Here is a 7,927-nt window from a genome sequence, read left to right as displayed (position 1 = left end):
CCCAAAAGGACCATGCACCATCGGATCAAGTACATACCAATATAGTTATGGACTTAGACACTAATCCAACAGCCTTCACCAAAGCAACTTGACTGGAGAAATAATGGAGAAAGAGGTTATTATGATTTATTAATATATTATAAGAATAATATATTAAAGTAGAAATCATATTTGTTTAATTAATATTGGTCAATAATTAATTAAGAATTAATTCTATGATCAAATGTAATTAATTAAACTAGAGGGGTTGAATTGTAATTATGTGATAGTTACAAATTAGGACATTAGATGCCCCAAGGATGGGGTGGACATATTCAAGGTGATAAGGCCTTAGAATTCATCCAAGATAAGGATTCTAGGTTTATCTTATGGGCTGCTTGGTGGGCAAGTAACCAGATAAGGATAATGACTGAAACTCTAATCTTTACCCTATATAAAGACCCCTTAGGCCTTAGAAAATCGGCCACTTGATCCCTGGAAGACCTAGAGCTTATTTTTGCCTCTTGCCTCTCCATTTTCTTGTAGTGTTTGTGATCCATTAGAGATACTACACTTGTGGCACTTGCTTTCCAAGACAAGGAGATTGAAGACTTGTGTTGTTATTACAATATAACAACAAGAGATATGTAATCCCTTCTACTATATAGATTTCAAAATTCCTAGGTGCATGCTATGGTAGTTCTTGTGTTCATAAAATTTTGTATCTAATAGTGAAAACATAGATCCAAATCTAGGGTTGCATGCACACATAGGATTGTTTGTATAAAACCCATTAGTTACATCTATCTTACTTAAACGTTTTATGGATTTTAAGCCTATGTTGAACTGGCGCTATACATATTTGTATATAGTGATCTAAATGTGGGTTAGATTATTATATGCAAACCCCCCAATAATATGCTCTCATATTCTTGAAATATTCGAGTTAGCAGAAAGCAAGCTTCTACTGACAAAGCAAGTGGGAGGCACATGGAACTTGAAGCATCTCAAGAACCATAACCTAATATATTTACAGTTGTCAATACATTTAAAAAGAATTTTTAAACATGAATAATAGTTATTTACAAACACAAATTGTTTGCATTAGTGGTATGAATCATTTATGACTTGAGAAATGTGGAATTTCTCATTAATGAGCTTTAATAGATGTATTCTAGAAAATAGATCAAATACCAAGATGTTATATCAGATCTCTAAACTGATTAATAAATTAGATACATGAACATGACATGTAATTCATGTATGATAATCAAGTATGGTCTTGATTGAACTTTCTCTTTATAGCAAGACTAGAAGGAGAATGTGATTCTTCTGGAAAGAATACATTACATGGATAACTATATAAATTTTAAGCAAGACTTCTTATAAAAGGTTTTACTCATACTCATGTCATTAACTATGGTCCTTATCATACTCGTGATATTGGCTTTGATCAAACCTTTTTCACAAGTAGATATGATTAGATCAATAAGGATATTGTTTACTATAAGTTCATATTCTTAATATTAAATATAGCAAATAGATTTCAAGAAAGACCGGATTATTTGATAGACATCTACTAGAAGATATGTTTATAGATTAGCCTAGAGGTTTTTTTAATCCATATTATCCTAAAAAATGTGTAAAGCTTGAGATCTACTTGTGGATATAAAGAGAACATCTCAATATTGTAATCATCATTCTAATATGAAACCATAAGGTGTCCTTTCATATGAAAATGAATAGAACATATGTGTTTACTAGGAACTAGTGGGAGCGTAGTGACATTCCTAATTGTGTATAAATGAGACATACTTAAATCATGATAAATTATATTTTGACCATTCCATGACTTACACCTTGACTCGCAATGTATTTCTATAATGAAAGACTTAGGAAGCACAAGACACATTCTTGGAATGTAAAATCTATAGAGATAGATAAAATGAATGTTAAAAATTTCATATACCTATAAATATATTTACAATGTCTTGAAAGAGATCAAGATAGAAGATTTATCTAGAGGAACCTTAGCCTTGTCACATGGCATTGAATTTAAGCCAACCTCAAAAGGACCTAGCTTATAGGTTTAAACTAGCTGAAACGATTTATATTTGATTTTATTGGCAAATGAATCCATCATTTATTCCATATTATTCATAATACTTGATATCTGATCATGCTATGAGTATATCCTAATATACCAACTGAATACATTGTTAAGTCACCGAACGGCTATAGAAACATCCTAAGAGTACTTTGGAAGAACTAAGAGAATTTATATAAGACATATAGTTTAAAATAAAAATATTCATTCAAAGAGCTACACAAGATTCTGATTCTAAACAAATGTATATAATTATGAATTATAATTGGATTATGACTTCATTGAGGGTTGGAGAGTAAGTTTTCTTGGAATGAGATCTAACTAAAACAAAATGACACAGTATACAACAAAATAAGAGTACACTACTTTAGAAGTTTAAATCTAATATGATTAGATGAATAAGTTCATTGAAAAGATATGTTGGTCTCTGTCATTCAAGGATCACATACAAATCTTTGTGACTTCGAGAGTATAATTAATCGAGCTAAGAGAATCTATTTCACAAAAGAACACCAATCATATACTCCAAGACATTTAAGTTTGGAGATGATAGTATTCACATAATTCACACAAATTAAGTTTAGTCGAATCCATTAATAAAGTCCTTATTTTGGGCTAAGTATGAATGGTCACACTTCATCCATAATACTTTATTATTATAGAAATGGTATTTTGATTTGGATTTAGTATTTGGATATTCCAACATTGTAACAACAACTATTATATAATGTTTTGATATACTAGGATGTGATCATAACATCAATACTCGTTGTGTTCTATATTAACATGTTTAATCCATGAATAATTTTATTATTCTAAAAGTTCATAGTCGGTTATAATTGTGGAAGCAATTATGAAATAAGAATAATCTAAGTTGGATTGTTTGACTTTCACTAGATGATGGTAGACAATGGGTTGTAACCAAGTTTCATAGGTATTTGTCAAAAAACTAGTATTGAAATGACCCACATCAATATCATCTCATGTATCGCTATCATGGATGATACTTGATTAAAAGGTACTATCTTTGTATCCTTAACACATGAGATACATAGTGGGACTTAAGTGTAGGGAGTAATGTGCTTAGATATGGTCAAATGTTGGTCCTTTATGGGGCATTTATACAAAGCCATTTTCAGGTATGGTATAAACTATGCAAGAGGCTTATGTAATCAAGATGGGAGTTGTTCCTCTTATGTTTTGAGAGTTAGATATCTAAGGCTCCTTACCAAATGAAGATTACTTGGTGTTATACTCTCTTGAAGTTTATACTTTGGTTATGAACTTCAAGCTTAAGAGTTAAGAGTTTTATACTAGAATCTACATCAAGTTGGCTTCTTGTTGATTTCTCTAAAGTTCATTATTCTTCATCAACTTCCAAGCCTCCCAAGAGGATCCAAAGAATTACAAATGTTGTTATTTATTCTTATTCTTCTTTGGTTGTGTTTGTTTTCTTTCCAAACTTTGCAAGATGATCATTGGTAGGTTTAACTTGTTTATGCTATTCAAAAAATGATCAAATATTTCCATGCCAAATACCATGTTTTTGAAACTAATTTTTGGATAAAAACCCAACAAAAGTTTGATCTAAAGAATCATTGATGATTTTTGATTTCTTGTTTATACATGGAATTGGTTAACTTTAATTGTTTGATGGAAATATTTGACGACCTAAATACTGATTTAAATTGGTAAAAGTGAATGGAATCAATTGAGATGTGGTTGAATTAGAAAATAAAATTGATGCGTTGATGTTTATCGACAGATGTTTGGTATGCTTTGTGGGTGATTCAATAGGAGAGATCAGAGTGACTATTTGCAGTACTTGTAATTGTTTTTTCTTGGTTGTTACGTGTTTGGGTTTTTGCTTTATTACACAAGGAAGAACATTAAATTATGTATAATTTAGTCTAACAAGGCAAGATTTCATTTTCAAAATGATAAATTTAAGATGGTTGTATCAGCACTTCAAATTAAAGTTGTAGAAAAATATGTTGCATTATTTGACATCAAATGTTATTGATAATATAAGGTCAAATATGATTCTTGTAGGTTATAAAATTACTATTGGATCTAAGAATTATAAGGATTCTTGTAGGTTATAAAATTATTATTTGATCTACGAATTATAAGTCCCTGTGTTGACTATTATTTTGGCATTTGATGGTTACTATTTTGTTGTATTGTTTGCATTTGATGTCAATAATGAAAGTTGCTTGCTATTTTTGCATATAATGGTTGACCGGGTATGTGGTACCTTGTTATTTTATCGTAGTGTCCCTATATTATATGCTTATATGCATATTTTTTAAAGAATGGTTGTAAATTACATCATTCTAAATGTTTTTATAAAAATATAATGTTATAAATTAAATGGTAAATCATAAATGATTTATTATAAAAAATGTTGTTTGAGGGTAATATAGTTATTTTTCACAATGAGCTAAATGTAAACTCAAGCAACAAGTTTCAGTTAGAAGTTAACTTAGAACTTCTAACCAAATCAGCTTCTATTCCAGTCGTCAATTATCAAAACGACCATGAAACTGAATCATTTATTTAATGTAGCCTTTTTGGTAAAAAAAAAAAAATGAAACCAGGTTTTTTCTAAGTTTTTCTAGAAAACCTGAATCAACCCAATTTTTCTTAACCGAAAAAAAACAGTTTTTAAATGAAATTTAAGTTCCAAAAGATTGAACTGATTATAACCGAAAATGGTTTTAAAAAAATACAACATTTAGAAAAAGTCCGCTTAGTTTAAAACTGCTATATGTGCACCTCAAATTTTAACTAAAACACATATTTTGGTCATATTTTAGGATATATTTGTGAAATTATATGATGAAGTATTGAAATAAATAAGACTAAAAAATTATCATTCTTTTAATGTTTTGGTTGTTAGTTAACTACTATACTACTATATTTGCTATTTAGAATAACTTTGTGGAATCATATATATATTAATTGTTAAAACCATGATGAACAAGAATCTTTTACCACCACAATGTTAACAATTCCCCCTTTTCGCTTGCGTATTATAAAACTTCTATTTTTTTTCCCCCAAATCGCCTTACCTTTTCCTTATCCTTATCTTCTTTTCTTCATTATCGATTTTCTTCTACATTGCCATCCTTCTCTAATTTTCTTTGTCTATCTTTTTTTGTTTACAATAATTTATCTACGATTCACTTTCTTATACAAGTATTTGATGTCAGGAATTTTATCCTCCGAGCCTCCATCCCAATTTCTTCGCTAATCGCCACTAGTATGAGTATCCACGGTCCATGTCTGCCTAAATTTCAATTCGTTTTAGCATCGTTTCTCCAAATATAGCAAGAATTCCCGCTGCCTACAAAGTCAATTCTTCCAGCTATATTTGATTTGATTGCACCGTCCCGTGATTATTGATCATCAATCATAGCAATCACTGTACACTTTTGAGTTTACTTCACCGGAAAACGATATGATCACCATCGGGAAAGATGAAAACAAGAGGCAAAATAGGCAGCGGAGGTGGATTAATTGGTGGGTGGTTTAGTCTCGGTAGTCTCGGTTTACCTGCGGGTCTTTCTCTTATACATGTTCTTCTTCTTCTTGGGATTCTTCGGTTCTTCTCTATTCACTCAACAGGTTCCTCTTTTGTCTGCCCTAATACTGCTGCTTCATCTTTTTGGATATACCACAAACGAATGCAAAACTGAGATTCACGATTTGCCCGGCGACGCCGATTATGCTGCAGCTTCGAAACAGGTACGCAACTCAATCTTACTATATCTAATATCAATCGTGAAATTAGAAGTACATTGATTTGAATGGTAATGATGCGAATTGAATTTAGTTTGAGTGTTCTGGCAGCGAGGTTAAAGGTTATTGGTTTCGTGTAAGTTAGGGCTCCTGCGATCAGGTTTGTTAGTGATAGAAGTTTAATCGTGTTTGGTGATTGAATGCGATCTGTTATCAGTTGATCACTTTGGTAGCATGATCTGGTACTGTTTGTACTTGTAGTGGCCTAATTGGAAAGCTATTGATGTGTACTCATATTTATGTGAAACTCGCTAGGCAGTAGTTCAATTGGATTTATTCAGAAGTTGTTGGCTTGATTTGTGGTTTTAGGGCTTGGTTAACTATAACTGTTGGTAATAGTAGTTGGATAGGTTAACAAATTACTTCATATTGATTGGAAGTGATCTTCTTAGTTGATAACTGTAAGTAGGTCAAGGGAGAAACTTCGAAAATCTTTTGTGTCTATATCTATATTTGACTTGATAAAAGTTACTTTCATAGATTTCTACTATTTTATGTTAAAAGTTCACTTAATGTAAAGTTATTGATGTTAAATTTATGATTAAGTGATGCTTGCTTGTGTTTTAGTTTTAGAGAGAAAAAATCATTATTAGTCAGTTTATTTAATCAGCTCATGTTGCTTTACATTGAATTTATTTAGAATCCCTTGTCTTGTATCCTTAGGTTCTACATATTTTCAATATGTTTTAGGGCTCATCAAGTCTGACCCGTATTGACAGTAACAAGAGAAGCTCTTCTAGTGATCCAGAAGATGCACAAATAGTTTACCTCAAGGATAATGTCACAATTCATCCAACTCAATATGCCACAGAGAGGATCAGTGGGCGTTTGAAGTTTGATCAAACAAGGTTATTCACTATATATTGTAATGTCATACTCATATTCCTCTAAAGTTCTATTTTAGTCTTCTATAATTCATGTTGTTTTGCATTGTCCTCGAGTGCTATAGCTGGAGTAAGACAAGCCTTAATTATTGGGATACCGTCTTTATCAATCTCCCTAAACTGGTAAGTAACCAATTCTCCTTTTAGATTATTGGTTTTACACACATTCAATAGATCAAATCAAATGTTCGTATGTTCTAGGAAAAAAGGTGAAAGTCAAGAAAATGAATTCAAGGATGCTGCATCTCTTTGCTTACCTGTTATAAATGCAGCCATAAAAGATATAGAAAATGGGACTTTCCCCAAAAGCTCTACCTTACATATCATCGTTCCTTCTTCCCCTTTACAAAACAAGGTTTGTTATATATATATATATATATATATATATATATATATATATATATATATATATATATATATATATATATATACAATTACAATTTAATCTTTGAGAGACTAAAACCGTTACTTTTCATATTTTAGGATTTTAAGTTGACAAAGTAGAGTTTATGGAGGTCAAAACCGATATAGCAAGCGATTGTAGCCAATAGGAACCCTTCAGCTGCAAGGTTTATGTCAAATCAACTAGGCATGGGTTTGCAATTTGCACAACTTGGTCGAGATACATCTGCAGCAGTATGTAATTTATTATTTATATAAACGCTATTAAGTTTTTATAAAATTTTGGATGTTTTTTTAATTTGATTGGTTTTTTGTGGTTATATGTTGAAGGGTGCAGCAAGAAGATGAAACTCACATAAAAAGAGCTTGGAGGTTGTTGAATCAGTTGGTGTATCAGGGAAGGCTGACCCCAATAAAACAGTCAAATACTTCAGGCTAGAGGTAGTGTTTTTAAATATCAATTATCATATATGGAATAATGGATTTCAATTGTAGTTTCTACCATTATTTATGGAAATAGAAGCATTTTATAATTAATAATGCAGTTTCAAGACACTCCTCAAGAAGAAACAAATGAAAATCTTGATTTCAGAGCCCTTTTGAGTGGATTTATATTAGATTATACAATTTGTGGATGTAGATACCCTAAATCTGATTAATTTGTTTGAAACTTAACAAGTGTCAGTTACTCTCAAATTTGTATCTCATATGATTGAGGCAGATATTGAAAAGGTTGCATCTAAATGGATTA

At 30.9% G+C, this 7,927-nt stretch overlaps 1 pseudogene across 1 annotated transcript; it reads left to right on the top strand.

The window, feature by feature from the left end:
• Window positions 1-5,665: 5,665 nt before the first annotated feature.
• On the top strand, window positions 5,666-7,927 carry LOC145040912 (uncharacterized; annotated as a pseudogene). Its single transcript, XR_013679908.1, has 7 exons — window positions 5,666-5,836; window positions 6,581-6,738; window positions 6,784-6,897; window positions 6,976-7,129; window positions 7,258-7,410; window positions 7,507-7,617; window positions 7,722-7,927. The product of XR_013679908.1 is annotated as an uncharacterized LOC145040912 (transcript).

Source organism: Lactuca saligna, chromosome 4 (genome assembly GCF_052625555.1).
Source record: "Lactuca saligna cultivar CGN05327 chromosome 4, ASM5262555v1, whole genome shotgun sequence".
Classification (NCBI taxonomy): domain Eukaryota; kingdom Viridiplantae; phylum Streptophyta; class Magnoliopsida; order Asterales; family Asteraceae; genus Lactuca; species Lactuca saligna.
This window is presented reverse-complemented; position numbering and strand designations above follow the sequence as displayed.